General features: G+C 41.5%; 1 non-coding gene across 1 annotated transcript in view; it reads left to right on the top strand.

Annotated features, from left to right (window-relative positions):
- The window catches only part of pacs2.S, an 86,829-nt gene that overhangs the window by 51,682 nt on the left and 19,081 nt on the right, over nt 1-16,066 (top strand). The window contains exons 2-8 of the transcript XR_005963805.1: nt 2,646-2,733; nt 4,831-4,920; nt 6,332-6,457; nt 8,912-9,074; nt 10,023-10,096; nt 11,040-11,096; nt 15,622-15,681. This is a non-coding gene — a transcript (phosphofurin acidic cluster sorting protein 2 S homeolog). The remainder of the gene's footprint in view (nt 1-2,645; nt 2,734-4,830; nt 4,921-6,331; nt 6,458-8,911; nt 9,075-10,022; nt 10,097-11,039; nt 11,097-15,621; nt 15,682-16,066) is intronic.

The raw sequence follows: 16,066 nt of genomic DNA, 5'->3' as shown, positions 1-16,066 counted from the left end.
CACAGGCATCATGATATGGGGATGTTTCTCATACTCTGGTGTTGGGCCTATTTATCACATACCAGGGATCATGGATCAGTTTCAATACATCCAAATACTTGAAGAGATCATGTTGCCTTATGCCGAAGAGGAAATGCCCTTGAAATGGGTGTTCAACAAGACAACGACCCCAAACACACCAGTAAATGAGCAACATCTTGGTTCCAGACCAACAAGATTGACGTTCTAGAGTGGCCAACCCAATCCCTGGACCTAAATCCAATAGAAAACTTCAAAAATGGTGTTTGTGAGGCAAAAGCAAGAAATGCAGAAGAATTGTGTAATGAAACAGGTGCCAGAAGTTGGTGGACTCCATGTAACACAGATGTGCAGCAGTTCTCAGAAACACTGATTATACAACTAAATATTAGTTCAGTCATTCAAAGGAAAGCAACGGCTTGAAACATGTTTCCGTTAATACAGTGAATGAGTTTGTATAGAAGAATGCAGACACTGCTATTTTTTGGAACAGCCTAATATGTTTGTGTTTGGAATTGTTATATGTATAACCTGAGCAGAATGTTGCCCCTATCAGGAAGGTATGAGCATTGCCATAACATGTAAGTGTGTGTCGCACTGAGCCTTTAACTATGGACAAAGCAGACCCAGCGGGCCCAGGAGGTTTAGGGGGCCCCATGAGACGCAAATAATGAGCAATTTCAATATCGGTAGAACTTGACAACCCCTGAATAAGTATTGGGCCCTAAAATGAATTTGCTATGGGGCCCGGTAACATCTATTTACCCCGCTGCTCGCCCCCTCAGCACCACACAACACTTACATAATGGTGCCGGCACAAACTGGACCCCAGTCAATAAATGCTATTCGTTATTTTATTTAAAGGTTCCAACACCCTTTAAAAGGGATACTGTCATGGGAAAACATGTTTTTTTTCCCCCCAAATTCATCAGTTAATAGTGCTGCTCCAGCAGAATTATGCGCTGAAATCCATTTTGCAAAAGAGCAAACAGTTTTTTTTATATTTAATTTTGAAATCTGACATGGGGCTAGACATATTGTCAGTTTTCCAGGTGACCCCAGTCATGTGACTTGTGCTCTGATAAACTTTAGTCACTCTTTACTGCTGTACTGCAAGTTGGAGTGATATTGCCCCCTCCTTCCCCCCCAGCAGCCTCACAACAGAACATGGGAAGGTAACCAGATAGCAGCTCCCTAACACAAGATAACAGCTGCCTCAATAGTAAAATCCAAGTCCCACTGAGACACATTCAGTTACATTGAGTAGGAGAAACGACAGTCTGACAGAAAGCATTTCTCTCCTAAAGTGCTGGCTCTTTCTAAAAGCACATGACCAGGAAAAGTGACCTGAGATGCACCTACACACCAATATTACAACTAAAAAATACACTTGCTGGTTCAGGAATTACATTTTATATTGAAGAGTGAATTATTTGCAGTGTAAACAGTGTCATTTAGAAATAAAAACTACATCATAAAAATCATGACAGAATCCCTTTAACAATAGTGTAGGTAAAGGTTGACGCGTTTCGTGCCTGTGTAGGGCACTTAGTCATAAGCAAGTTGTGAGCAGTTGTAATAATGCCTCATAGGCTGGAATCATCTAATGATGCTAAAATAAATGCATTTATACTTAAAATCACTCATCAATTGCATCACTTTATTGCCAGATAGTGACTGCTCTGTTTTCATTCACTTTATGAAAAAAATATTCTTACTTTCTCTCTATATGATACTCACTTTTTTCTTTTATAAGCAATAATATTGCCTTTTATGTGAGTCTGATTGGATAATTGCAGGCTCCCCTGATCCTGTTAAGCAGTGAGAGTAGTTTGCTCTGCATCATGTTATTTGCACTCTTATTTGCACACCCAGCTGTCACTCTGCAGCACAGGGCACTCCCCTCGCAATTTACCACTTCATGGAATTATTTGGGTGCTGAAGTGGAATACAATGGCTGATTAGTAAGGAAAAACATGTGCATTGTGGTTTATTCTGGTGATTCGATCTACTTAAGGGCTCTTACTGACGAGTGTTTTTACCTGCGCTCCCCTGCGTTCTGTTTTTCTGCGTTCAGCCGCAGGGGAGCGCAGGAATAGACGCATTACGTTTTTTTCAATGGGGCTGTACTCACACAGGCGCGTGTAGGCGCCGAACGCAGGAAAAATGCAGCATGTTGCGTCTCAACCTGCGTTCGGCGCCTACATGCGCCTGTGTGAGTACAGCCCCATTGGAAAAAACGTAATGCGTCTATTCCTGCACTCCCTTGCGGCTGAACGCAGAAAAACGGAACGCAGGGGAGCGCAGGTAAGAGCCCTTATTGTAGCACCTTCCTGTCCATATGAAAGCAAGCGTCTGTATAATAAATTGCTTCTTATCTCAAAGACTGTTGCTAGAGGAAGGGAGGAGGTTGTTTATACAGAGGCTTCCCAGTGGACGGAACTATATTTTACCCTATTTAGTGCAAGAAATAATATCTCTTTGGATTTTATTTATTTCTGTCTGGCTCAGTAGTAATTGTCAGTGAGAATACGCTACATAGAGATACTGGGTACAAACAAGGTGTTGCCTCCTGTATCCGTTCTGCATTTATGTGGCAGTTTATACTCTGTCTCCTGTTTCCACAGGCTCTGCAGTCTGACTCTGAAGAAACTTCTGGTGGTGAAGGAGCTGGATAAGGAGCATATTTCAGTGGTCATTGCAGTGAAGATGCAGGTAAATCGGTTTATTCTGTGTGCATACCTCCCAACTGTCCCGATTTTGACAGCTCAGCCTGCAGTCCCGGATTGTTACTCAAATGTCCCGACTTTCTCTTTGATCTCCTGCACTGAACAGCCAGAAAAAAATACAACGTTTCTAAAACTTAATTGACTATTGGCATAGAGCCCAGAATATGTGGCAGGTGAACTTCGATACATTTGTAACAATTTAAGATAAGAAGCAGTTGTAACCATTTAAGATCAGCAGGTCTCTCTGGGAAACTGTGGCTTGCAGCTTAAAGGGCAATTCACCTTCATTAGCAAAACTGTAATAACACATAAAAACCACAGAAATGCGGTTAAACTTTCATTACCTGCCAAATTTAGTAAAATGAACGTGGTAATTAGGGGGTGTTTTTGTCCCTCTTTCCAAAATGTTGAGAGGTATGCCGTGTGTGACAATGTGTTAGAAGAAAGAACCGCCTGATAGTTGCTGTTAGGCTGGAATGAGATGAGTAGGGATGGGCGAATTTCGCTTCGGAAAATTTGCCGAAACGCACTATGGGCGTCAAAATTTCTTGATGCGCGTCATTTTTTTCTCCCCCATTGAAGTCTAAGGGCTCCATTTCTGCAGCAAACTTTGCGAAAAATATGCTCATCCCTAGAGATTACGCTCAGTGCTGCCAGAATCCTTGTGATCTGTTTTATTTCCCTGTTACCCTCTATGAGCATCACCAAAAAGGTACCACATGTGACATTTTCTGCTTCCCTTCCAGCCATGTTTGTGCCATGAAGAAACGTTCCCCTGGGGCTCATTATTTTTAAGTTAAAGGGGTGGTTCACCTTCATTTGAACTTTTAGTATTTTATAGAATGGCTAATTCTAAGCAACTTTTCATTGGTCTTCATTTTTTTAAACTAGTTTTTGAATTATTTTCAACTTTTTCTTCCTAGTGTTCATATGGGGGTCACTGACCCCATCTAAAAAAAAAACAAATGCTTTGTAAGGCTACACAGTTATTGATACTACTACCTTTTATTACTCCTCTTTCTATTCAGGTCCTCTCCTATTCATATTCCAGTCCCTTATTCAAATCAATGCATGGTTACTGATATAATTTGGGCCATAGCAACCAGACTGCTGGAGAGCAACAAACTGGAGAGCTAATAAATAAAAAACTAAATAACTGAAACCACAAATAACAATAAATGGAAACCCGTTACAAATTGTATCAGAATATCACTCTCTACATCATACTAAAAGTAAAATTTTAATATGTTATATAATGGCTAATTTTAAGCAACTTTTCAGTAGATATTCATTTTTTTATATATAGGTTTTGAGTTATTTGCCTTCTCCTTCTGACTTTTTCCAACTTTCAAATGAGGGTCAGTGACCCCTTCTAAAAATCAAATGCTCTGTAAAGCTACAAATGTATTGTTAATTTTTATTACTCGTTTTTAGAATCTGAATCCTAATTTGCATATGTAAATTTGGGGTGGGGAGGGAAATCGCGTGACTTTTTTGTCACAAAACAAGGAAGTAAAAAAATGTTCCCCTTCCCACCACTAATTTGCATATGCAAATTAGGGGTCGGATTCAGGTTCATGATTCGGCCGAATCTTTTGCAAAGGATTCGGGGGTTCTGCCAAATCCAAAATAATGGATTCGGTGCATCCCTATCTGTAACCCTTGTTTGTTATCCACCATTTACTCCCTGTTTGTTTATAGGTAAAGCACTGCGTATCTTGTCGGCGCTATATAAATAAATGATGATGATGATCAGTGCAGGGTTACTAGGGTAATTTGGACCCTAGCAACCAGATGGCTGAAATTGGAAACTGGAGAATTGCTGAATAAAAGATAAATTACTCAAAAACCACAAATAATTAAAAATGAAAACCAATTGCAAATTGTCTCAGAATATCAGAAGTTAATTTAAAGGGGAACAACCCCATTAAGCCTATGCGTGTATGTGTGCTGATTAGCAATGAACTCAGAGACCTGTCTGTCATTTCGCTTTAGGAGCCATCCTGTGGATAGGGATATTAACTGTTTCATGGCCAGCTTTGGCTTTGTATGAGGTTATGCTCTTTTCTCTCCTATCTTTAAGGGATCCAAGCGCATTCTGCGTTCTCATGAGATTGTTCTGCCCCCTGCTGGACAAGTGGAGACTGACCTGGCACTGACATTCTCATTGCAGGTACGTTGTAGTTTTACATTCTCTCAAGCAGAAGGTTTCATTGTTAGCAGACAGTCTGCCCACATAATGTCACCAAGATATATTGAAATTGCTTATTAAAGGGGAACTATTGCGAAAATAAGCTTCAGCATACTGAAATAAGAAACTTTCTAAACACAATCAATTAAATTTTCTGTACCGTTTCTGAAATAATTGAGTTTATCTTCACTATTTCTCTCTCAGCATCTGTTTCTCTTCATTCTCTCTTCATGTAGCAGTTGGGTGTCGGATATTAATTGACAGTTAGATCCAATATATCTTATAGGGAGGAACCTTTTGCCTAGAAGATGTATTAGAGCTCACTCTATTAAAATCACCAGACATCATGTCTCTCTACATGCAGGATTTGTGCAAAAGGCAGTTATTTTGTAAGATTTTATTTGTACTGGAATCGGTTATTTGAGTGAGCTCTAATACATCTGTTAGGCAAAATGTTCCTCCCTATAAGATATATTGGATCTAACTGTCAATGTTATCTGACACCCAACTGCTGCATGAAGACAGAATGAAGAGAAACAGATGCCGAGAGAGGAATAGTGAAGATAAACTTGATTATTTCAGAAACTATGCAGAATATTTAATTGATTGTATTTAGAAAGTTTCTTATTTCAGTATGATGAAGCTTATATTAAATTTTAATTTTCGCAATAGTTCCCCTTCAATTAGGGCCCCTATACTCCTGCACCACCCCCCCTCCCTCCCCGCAACTGCAGGGTCTGCTTCCTCTCGCTTTACCCCTAGTTTCCCTTTTTGCTGCTGATACCTGTCAGGGCCCAAAGACTCAGGTTGGAATTACGGATCAAGGAGGAAGCAGTTGGCACCAAACACAGTTCGTGGTATCCAAGGGTTAAAGAGAAACAGACGTCAAGCCGAAAGAGTCAGTTCAGGCAGCAAGGGTTCAATAGATGATATTGCAGGCCAAGGTCAGGATCAGAATCAGTAGAATTATCAATATAACGCACCCAGGAACACTAGAACCTATTATCGGGCAATGTCTGTAGGCATCTGACGTCCTTTTAAAGGCCGATTTTTGCTGACGTTGCACATTTTGCCGCCCCGACTGCCCACATGGCTCCCCTGGACGCCGCCATCTTGCAGAAGACGCAGACGGAGTAAGGAGCGGCGGGGAGCCCTCCTTACAATACCCCTATTTGTGCCTCTAAAATGAAATATCAAATGTTTTCTTGGGTGAAAACATTATATCATACACTAGTGGAGCGGCCATACAAGTTCCAATGTCACCCAAGAACCATGTTTCTGTTGGCTGTTCAGCAGTCGAATTCAACCTTTTCATGTGTTAGATAAGTCAGGTGTGTACTAGAGAATCACTTGCGGTACACAAATAAAGCCTCCGGTGTTGCTTTCTCTGCAGTACCCTCACTTTCTGAAACGGGAAGGAAATAAACTACAGATCATGCTTCAGAGACGGAAAAGATACAAAAACCGAACAATTCTTGGTTACAAGACTCTGGCTGTCGGCAGCATTAACATGGCTGAGGTGCGTATATTGGGGCATAGCCGTTTATGTTTTCCAGTTATACCATGGTTACCAAATATGTTATAATAGAGGGTGCAGCTTGTGTGTGTAACATGTAACTGCTGGGACGACTGCAGGAACACTGTGATTGACTTAAGGTGGCCATCGACGCAAAGATCCGCTCGTTTGGCGACATCGCCAAATGAGCCGATCTTTCCCCAATATACCACTAACGGGCATGGCTGTATGGGGTTAATCTGAATGGCCATGGCCCATGGCCGAACGATCGGATTATGATGAGAGCGCAATGGGCTCCGACGGGACGGTCGGGACAAAATCAAACCTGTCCGATCGAACAAATGACCGTTCTCCACCAGACGAAAAATGTTGGGACTCTCTACACATGGTCCAAAAATCGTATGAATCCTCCATTCGTACGAATCCTCCATTCGTACGATAGGATCTATGGCCACCTTTACACTAGGAGATTGGTCTTTTGTTCCAGCAAGTGCTGTGTGTGTGTATATTTTTATTTGTATATCGCTCCTTGAAGCACTGTACAGCAAAACAATAAATAAGTAGTAACAAACAAGGGGTCACTGCATTAATAAGTAACAATAAGTGCATTATTAGATATACCATTCACATAAATATAAAATATAAAAACAATACAGATTAAGTGCTCAGTGTCAAGGAGACAAAAGGATGGAGGACCCTACCCCGTAGAGCTTGCAGTCTAAATGGGAGGGTAACTTACAGACACAATTCAGTGGTATTAAATGCTGTAGGTTACAGTGTGTGACACTGTGTTATATAAGGGCCACGTCCTAAGTGTTATCCAGGTGCTTTGAGTTTGATATTATATATTTATATATAATACACAAAAGCCGTGAATATCTTGTAAATTATATCCTTATAAACGGTGAGTAGTGATGTCATCAGTTATAAACGGTGAGTAGTGATGTAATTTCTGTCACATGACTCACTAAAATTTGTGTATTATAATAAATAAAGTACCCCAGTTGTAAAATATGAGGATATTATAAGTTACCTCGGAGTTCCATGACCTGTATAAAAACACTCGGCCTTCGCGCCTCGTGTTTTATATGGTCATGAACTCCTCGGTAACTTATAATATCCTTATATTTTTACAGAGGGGGTACTTTATTCACTATATAATTGTATATATACTGTAGAATGTAGAACCAGAGACCAAGCTAGTGGCAAATCCAGCCGGCTAATGAATGTGTCCGTAGCATACACAGCACTGGCAGTACCCACCACCCCACCTTACTGTGTTGCTCCTGTTTCCATAGCGGTCTTATTTGGGTACTATTAATGTCTGTTGTTCTGCTTTCTTATTAAAGGAGAACTATTGTGAAATGAACATTTAATATAGGGATGCACCGAATCCAGGATTCGGTTCGAGATTCGGCCAGGATTCAGTCTTTTCTGCAGGATTCAGATTCGGCCGAATCCTTCTGCATGGCCGAACTGAATCCAAATCCTGATTTGCATATGCAAATTAGGGGCGGGGAGGGAAATCACATGAACAAGGAAGTAAAAATGTTTTCCCCTTCACACTACTAATTTGCATATGCAAATTAGGATTTGGTTCGTTATTCGGCCAAATCTTTCGCAAATGATTCGGGGGTTCTGCCGAATCCAAAATAGCGGATTCGATGCATTCCTAATTTAATATAAGATTCATGTTGTGGAGATGAGAAACTTTCCAAATCTAATCTTAGATATTCTGTACCATTTCTGAAACTGTAAAATTATTCTTCCGTATTCCCCTCTGAGCATTCTGTCTCTCTTCGTGTAGGAATCCTGGTCAGATATTGGTGGTCACAGTGGAGAAACTATAGAGGAAGCAGATCCTGCAGTCACGTGGGGGTCCTGCTTGCTTTACAGTTCTAAGAAATCCCCTCTCCTGGGCTGCTTTCTTGCCTTCTCCAGCGTGATTGGCTGGGGAGCGGAAGTTGCCTATGGGTGGCCCCCTCTGAAAATTTTCGGGGGGTCAATGTGTTTTGCCAGCGCACTGTTAAGCTGATGGGTGGACAATAAGTTCAGATATATTGATAACTGGTTGAGTCAGACTCAACACTGCACTTAGGCGGCCATCATTCTGCAAGGGGGATAGTGAAGAGTAACTTGATTATTTCATAAAGGCTACAGAATTTTTAATTATAATTATACAGGTATCCATTTTCCGGAAACCCATTATCCACAAAGCTTTTAACTGCCATTTCCAATAGACACCATTTTAATCAAATAATTACATTTTTTACAATATATTTTTATCTTTTTCTCTGTAATAATAAGAGGGCAGCCTGTACTTGCTGGTAGCCATGCTACATGGTGCTAGGTTTATTGTTTAAATGATTTTTAAGGTATGGAATCTCTTAACTGTGACTATCAGGTATGGATCATGTATTTCCCAAAGTACAGAGTGTCTTTGTGTCTTTATGGCAGGTCATGCAGCATCCCACTGAAGGAAGCCAAGTCTTGAGCCTGTTTAGTAACATGAAGGAAACATCTGCCAAAGTTGCAGAGATTTGGATCTTTTCACTCTCCAGTCAACCGATTGACCATGAAGACAGCACCATGCACACCAACCAAAAGATTAAATCCACAGGTCTGGGCTTATATGTTCTGAACCAAATCCTACTGCTGTTTCCCTTTATTAGGCTGATTATCCAACACACCACATGCTGACAGGCCACATTATAATAACATTACTGAGTGACACATAGATGGCAGGAGGAGTAGTGGCCATAGAAATCTGGTGCCTTTTTGGTATTTAAAATATCCACTTCTACCAAAAGACAGATCCCTGCCTGACACTCTCCTCTCAATCCCCCTGAATGCTGGTTACCAATAAAAATCAAACGATTGTCTATGTTGAAGGTGGTAGTCCTGTCCACTGGTTGTACATAGAGACTAGGAGAACACTCTGTGTGGCCTAAAACTCCACCCTTAAAATATAAACACTGCCATGTTTGTTCAGTAAAAATCATCATTTACTTGGTGGGTTCTACATTAGATCTCTATGGATCTACATTTGTCATTAGTATGGCTCATAGACAATAGTATGGCTCATGCAATCCTAGTACAGGTATAGGATCTGTTATCCTAAAACCCCTTATCCAGAAAGCTCTGAATTACAGAAAGCCTGTGTCCCATAGACTCTATTATAATTAAATAATCCAAATTTGTAAAAAACTTTCTCTGTAATAATAAAACAGTAACTTGTACTTGATCCCAACTAAGATATAATTAATCCTTATTGGAAGCAAAACCAGCCTATTGGGTTTATTTCATGTTTACATGATTTTCTAGTAGACTTAAGGTATGAAGATCCAGATTATGGAAAGATCTGTTATCTGGAAACCCCCAGGTCCTGAGCATTCTGGATAATAGGTCCCATACCTGTATTCTCAAATCACCAAGCAGCAGTATGTGTTTTAGAGCACAGAGGGGCTTTGCTTCCCTTATTCCTGCAGATTTCTCACCTATTTGATATTGCAAATGTCATTTTAAGGGTCTAAGTGCTGTGAATGTGTGCTTGTTCTTGTCATTTTAGATAACTATTCTGAGGAAGAGTATGAAAGTTTCTCCTCAGAGCAAGAAGCCAGTGATGATGCTGTGCAAGGACAGGTAGGAAGAGGTTTATAGGCAATACTTCAAATGTTAAAACGTAACATATACATGTTCAGCTTTGTGGTCTAGATGAGTTCTGCTCAGAGGCCTGAATGAGTGAAGTACTGCTCAACGACCTGGATGAGTTCAGTTCTGCTCAGTGGCCTGGATGAGTGGAGTACTGCTCAGGGGCCTGGATGAGTGAAGTACTGCTCAGGGGCCTGGATGAGTGGAGTACTGCTCAGGGGCCTGGATGAGTGGAGTACTGCTCAGTGCCCTGGATGAGTGGAGTATTGCTCAGTGCCCTGGATGAGTGGAGTATTGCTCAGCGTCCTGAATGAGTGGAGTATTGCTCAGCGGCCTGAATGAGTGGAGTACTGCTCAGCGGCCTGAATGAGTGGAGTACTGCTCAGCAGCTTGGATGAGTGGAGTACTGCTCAGTGGCCTGGATGAGTGGAGTATTGCTCAGCGGTTTGGATGAGTGGAGTACTGCTCAGCGGCCTGGATGAGTGGAGTACTGCTCAGCTGCCTGGATGAGTGGAGTACTGCTCAGCGGCCTGGATGAGTGGAGTACTGCTCAGCGGCCTGGATGAGTGGAGTACTGCTCAGCGGTTTGGATGAGTGGAGTACGGCTCAGCGGCCTGGATGAGTTCAGCTTTGTATTTCAAAGACAAAAATGTAACTATTATTAAGCAAAATGAACATTGCATAGCTAGAGAATACGCATAGGACAGGGCACTAGATGGGATCTACTGGGGATTATACCCCAACAGACTGGGAGCTGGAGGATCTCCAGATATTTAGATGCGAGTGCCATGCTACAGTTTCCAAGCTTATGTCTTTGTGTCTGTATAATGTGTTATTTGTTGAATATGTGAATTTTGCAATAGATACCGCTACCTTTTTTGTGATAAATTGCTTCATTAAATAAACACAACACACCCGGCCTCTCATCCTGCAGGATTTAGATGACGACGAATTTGATGTTGGGAAACCAAAGAAGCAGCGAAGAACGATAGTAAGAACGACGTCAATAACCAGGGTCGGTGGAAGTTAATTTTACTAACGGGGGGGGTCGGGACGAGGGGCTGGTCAGGAAATGAGGGTGGGACAAAGGTATTTCTTTCCATTTTTTTGAAACACAACTTTTAACTGACTACGCGGACTGCTTTTTATGGCTCATACTCATTCAAAATAATATTAATGTGGGAATAACCTATTTTAACTTCTTGTGAAATTAAAGAAGCAAACGGGAGATCTATACATTTTCTTCCGTCCTTCAATTAAATGAATTACATTTTTTCCCCATTATAGATAAATCCCACTCCATAAATGGCAGTATTCGGGAAAGTTTATACTGATTAACTGTAGTGTAGTTGTTATTTAAGGGACTGTAAAGGGAAAATACAACACTTACAATAAACAAATAAATGATACAGAATTGTTCTGCATTTTTTTATAGTCCGTATGATTTGTTCCTTGCTAAGAGGTTACAGGCAATTTATTGAAGTGCGTGTAATGAGTTTATTTTCAAATCTATTATGGTCCCGGCACTGATGAGAGGGATTGATCTTGATAGAATTTAGAGGCGATTTATATTCCACTTAATGCTGATAGAGACCGCATCTCTGACAAATGAGAGCTCAGTACCATTCTGAAGTGAAGGCAGAAGTTAAAGAGCAGTTAAAGCATAAAGTGAATGTGTTCTGTTTTGTATGTTTAGCAGTTTTAACATCCCTTTGCCACTTAAAGGAACAGTTCAGTATAAAAATAAAAACTGGGTAAATAAATAGGCTGTGCAAAATAAAATATGTTTTCAATATGGTTAGTTAGCCTAAAATGTAATGTATAAAGGCTGACAATGTGTAACATAATAGCCAGAACACTACTTCCTGCTTTTCAGCTCTCTTGGTTTCCACTGATTGGTTACCAGGCAGTAACCAATTAGTGACTTGAGGGGGGGCACATGGGTCATAACTGTTGCTTTTGAATCTGAGCTGAATGCTGAGGATCAATTGCAAACTCACTGCACAGTTATGATGTAACCCCCCTTCAAGTCGCTGACTAACTCAGAGTTAGAGAGCTGAAAAGCAGGAAGTAGTCTTCTGGCTATTATGTTACACATCCAGTCACTCCAGCGTTTATACATTACATATTTGGCTAACTAACTATTTGGCCAGTTTTATTTTTACACTGAACTGTTCCTTTAAGGTATGCCCCCCCCTTGTACACCTTCCTGTACTTTTCTATTTCCTTCCTTATAAATATGTTTTTGATCCTCCCATTTAAAGTGATATACGATATATACACCTCACATGGGCTTCATTCAACGCCCTATCTATTCCGGTTCTTATCAAGTATTTGTACCTGCTATTGCTCAATATGATTTTACTCTAAATTTTTTTAAAGGGGTTGTTCACCTTTGAGTTAACTTTTAGTATGATGTAGAGAGTGATATTCTGAGACAATTTGCAATTGGTTTTCATTTTTTATTATTTGTGGTTTTTGAGTTATTTCGCTTTTTAATCAGCAGCTCTCCAGTTTGCAATTTCAGCCATCCGGTGGCTAGGATACAAATCACCCTAGCAACCATGCACTGATTTGAATAAGAGACTGGCTTGTGAATAGGAGAGGCCCGAATAGATGGATGTCATAAAAAGCAGCAATAACAATAAATATGTAGACTTACCGGCCATATGTTTTTAAGATGGGGTCAGTGACCCCATTTGAAAGCCAGAAAGCCTTAGAAGAAGAAGGCAAATAATTCAAAAACTATAAAAACAGAAATAATGAAGACCAATTGAAAAGTTGCTGAGAATAGGCCATTCTATGACATACTTAAAGTTAACTTCAAGGTGAAAGTGTCTCATTTCAACTATGGAAGAAAAAATGAACCGGTTAAACCCACGTGTTGCTTCTTTAATGGTTGAATGTCTTAATCTGGAGCTTTGCCACAACCTGTTACTCTAATAACTGACCTCCTGGGCACCAGCAGCCAAAGTGGCCTCATGCACTTACCGTTATTCCTGATCTGCGTTTATTGGATTAGCAGAATTGTTCACAGGAGTTATCTCCATCCCCAGCCAGGGGCACTCTCAGTCTAGGGTAGAAGTCTTCAGGGTAGCCATGTTGTAATTGCTGCATTAGCTAATGATATATTTAAAGGAACACTGTCATGGGGAAAATTTTTTTTTCGAAAACGCATCAGTTAATAGTGCTGCTCCAGCAGAATTCTGCACTGAAATCTGTTTCTCAAAAGAGCAAACAGATTTAATTTTGAAATCTGGGCTAGACATATTGTCAGTTTCCCAGCTGCACCCAGTCATGTGACTTGTGCTCTGAAAAATTTCAGTCACTCTTTACTGCTGTACTGCAAGTTGGAGTGATTTGAACCCTCTCCCTTTCTCCCCCAGCAGCCTAACAACAGAACAATTGGAAGGTAACCAGATAGCAGCTCCCTAACACAAGATTACAGCTCCCTGGAAGATATAAGAACAGCACTCAATAGTAAAATCCAGGTCACAGTGCAACAAATTCAGTTACATTGAGTAGGAGAAACAACAGCCTACCAGAAACCAGTTCCATCCTAAAGTGCTGGCTCTTTCTGAAAGCACATGACCAGGCAAAATGACCTGAGATGCACCGTGTCGGACTGGGACACCAGGGGCCCACCCAAAATCCTTAGACCAAGGGCCCACTCTAAGTAATATTATTCTTCCTTTCCTCACTCAACCTCTATTCTCATAGTCATTTCTTTAAATACTTTAATTGATTATTCCACCTATTTAGCCTCTTTTTCACATAGAAATAAGGAATGACCATGAAATAGGCCAAATGTTTAGCAGCACAAGGGCCCACTGACACCTGGGCCCACCGGAACTTTTCCTGGTATCCCTGTGGGCCAGTCTGACACTGGATGCACCTACAGATCAATATTACAACTAAAAAAAAATACACTTGTTGGCAGGGGTGATCCTGGCCCCTCCACTGCCTGAGGCAGCTTGGTGTTGCTACCGCCCCCTTCCTCCCCGGTGCGCACACCTTTTTCGTCGGGAAGGTCCACAAGGGTGGCGGAGAGGGATAGGACACTTAACGCAGAGAGCATAATTGTGCTCTCTGCGCTAGAAGAGCAGAATGTCTGATTTGAAAACCGTAAATTTGGCTCTTAAAGTACCAGGAGCGGCATTTTTGCCACCGCTGGTACCTAGTGGCGCGCTGCCGCCTGAGGCGAGTTACTCAACACGCCTCATTGGCGGAGCGCCCCTGCTTGTTGGGTAAGAAATTAAATTTTATATTGTAGACTGAATTATTTGCTGTGTAAACAGTGTAATTTAGAAATAGAAACGATACCATAAAAATCATGACAGAATACTTTAAAGGAGAAACAAACCCTTAATAAGAAAAAAAAAAACCTTGCCCGCTACCCTACATAGACCACCCTCCCCCACAGTCTAGCTGCTACCCCGGGCAAATGCCTCTAACTCTTTACTTACCCCTCGGTGCAGATTCTGTCCAGCGGAGTTCACGGGCGACATCTTCAACCACTTCGCAAGTCTCATTCTGACAATTACCGAAGAGAAGAAGATGTCGCCCATGAACTCCGCTGAACAGAATCTGCACCGAGGGGTAAGTAAGGAGTTAGGGGCATTTGCCTGGGGTAGCAGCTAGACTGGTGGATAGAAGGGAGGGGGGTCTATTTAGGGTAGGGAGTAGGAGGTTTTTTTTTAATAAAGGGTCTGTTTCTCCAAATTTGCAGTGGTTCCTAAACTGTGGGGAGGGATAATGGGCTCAGCCTAAAGGTCAGTAAAGGTGATATTTGGGGAAGCTCTTCTAGGTGCACCTGAAAGACCACTTGAAGGTTCGCTAGGAAGAAATTTGTCATGAAATCTTAAGGGGCCCACCCCGTATGGGATCTGGCCAATTGCCCCAAAGGCTGGAAGTGTTGATACTTTGAGGGGCAACACATGGAATGGACATTATTCTATTGTTCCATTTGTTTGGGCTGACAAGCCAATGAATCAGGAGAGCAGTAAGTGAAGAACATCTGCAACATCCTCATCTGCTGCTGCACCAAACACTGGCAAACATGACCAGCACTGAACCTTCTCAACCTGCCAATATTTTCCTCCGTCTGTAACCCTGTCACGTGCCTAATGGTGAAAATATGGACTTGCCCTGAAAAGTCACTGCATTTAATGCTTCTAAGGATATCAGCCTCCTCTTCTTGATGATGGAGGGAAGTTTCGATGCACGAGCCTCTAGTTTCATGTCACCCCAGAGCATAGAGTCACCCGTCCAACAGGATTTTCCAGAAAAAGGCGTAGCAGATCCCTCTATCCCAGGCAGGACTAGTACAGCTCTGACTAACGCTTGTTTATAGCCGTCTCCATGAATGCCGGATAATAAATCCCTGCTGGGGTTTTCTTTCCCTTTTTATGTTTCTGCGATATGTTCTGCCAATGTAACCACCACGTCTTCCTCTTCATGTCTTATCCTGCTTATCCCGCGTGAACTTTCATGTCATGTTTTCTCCTCGTTTACAGCAACAGAATTTCAAGCAGAAGGTGGTTGCATTGTTACGGAGGTTTAAAGTTTCCGATGAGGTAAGACAAGACCCCCGCCTTAGAATGAGTTCTAGAACGGCCCATTCTTAGCAACTTATTTATTTGCCTTCTGCTTTTGATATTTTCCGGCTTTCACTGACCCCAGCAGCCAGAAAACCTTTCTCACCGGACTTAGTGCATGTGCCTTGGGGAAGTAGATACTTAAAGTGTGAGCTCTGTGCCCTGGAAGAACAGGACAAGGACTAAGCTCCTGCTGATCTCCCTGTAATCAAAAGTACAGATGTATGCTTTATAAACACTGCACCAAGTGTAGCTCCTGCCTAAATTATTAACCACCATAGAGTTACACAAGACCCTGGTACATAACTGCTAATATTCTTGCCTGTCTTAAACAGACTGTCTATCTATCTGTCTATCTCATCTA

Source organism: Xenopus laevis, chromosome 8S (genome assembly GCF_017654675.1).
Source record: "Xenopus laevis strain J_2021 chromosome 8S, Xenopus_laevis_v10.1, whole genome shotgun sequence".
Lineage (NCBI taxonomy): Eukaryota > Metazoa > Chordata > Amphibia > Anura > Pipidae > Xenopus > Xenopus laevis.
Note: the sequence above shows the minus strand (reverse complement) of the source record. Positions and strands in the feature narration are given on the sequence as shown.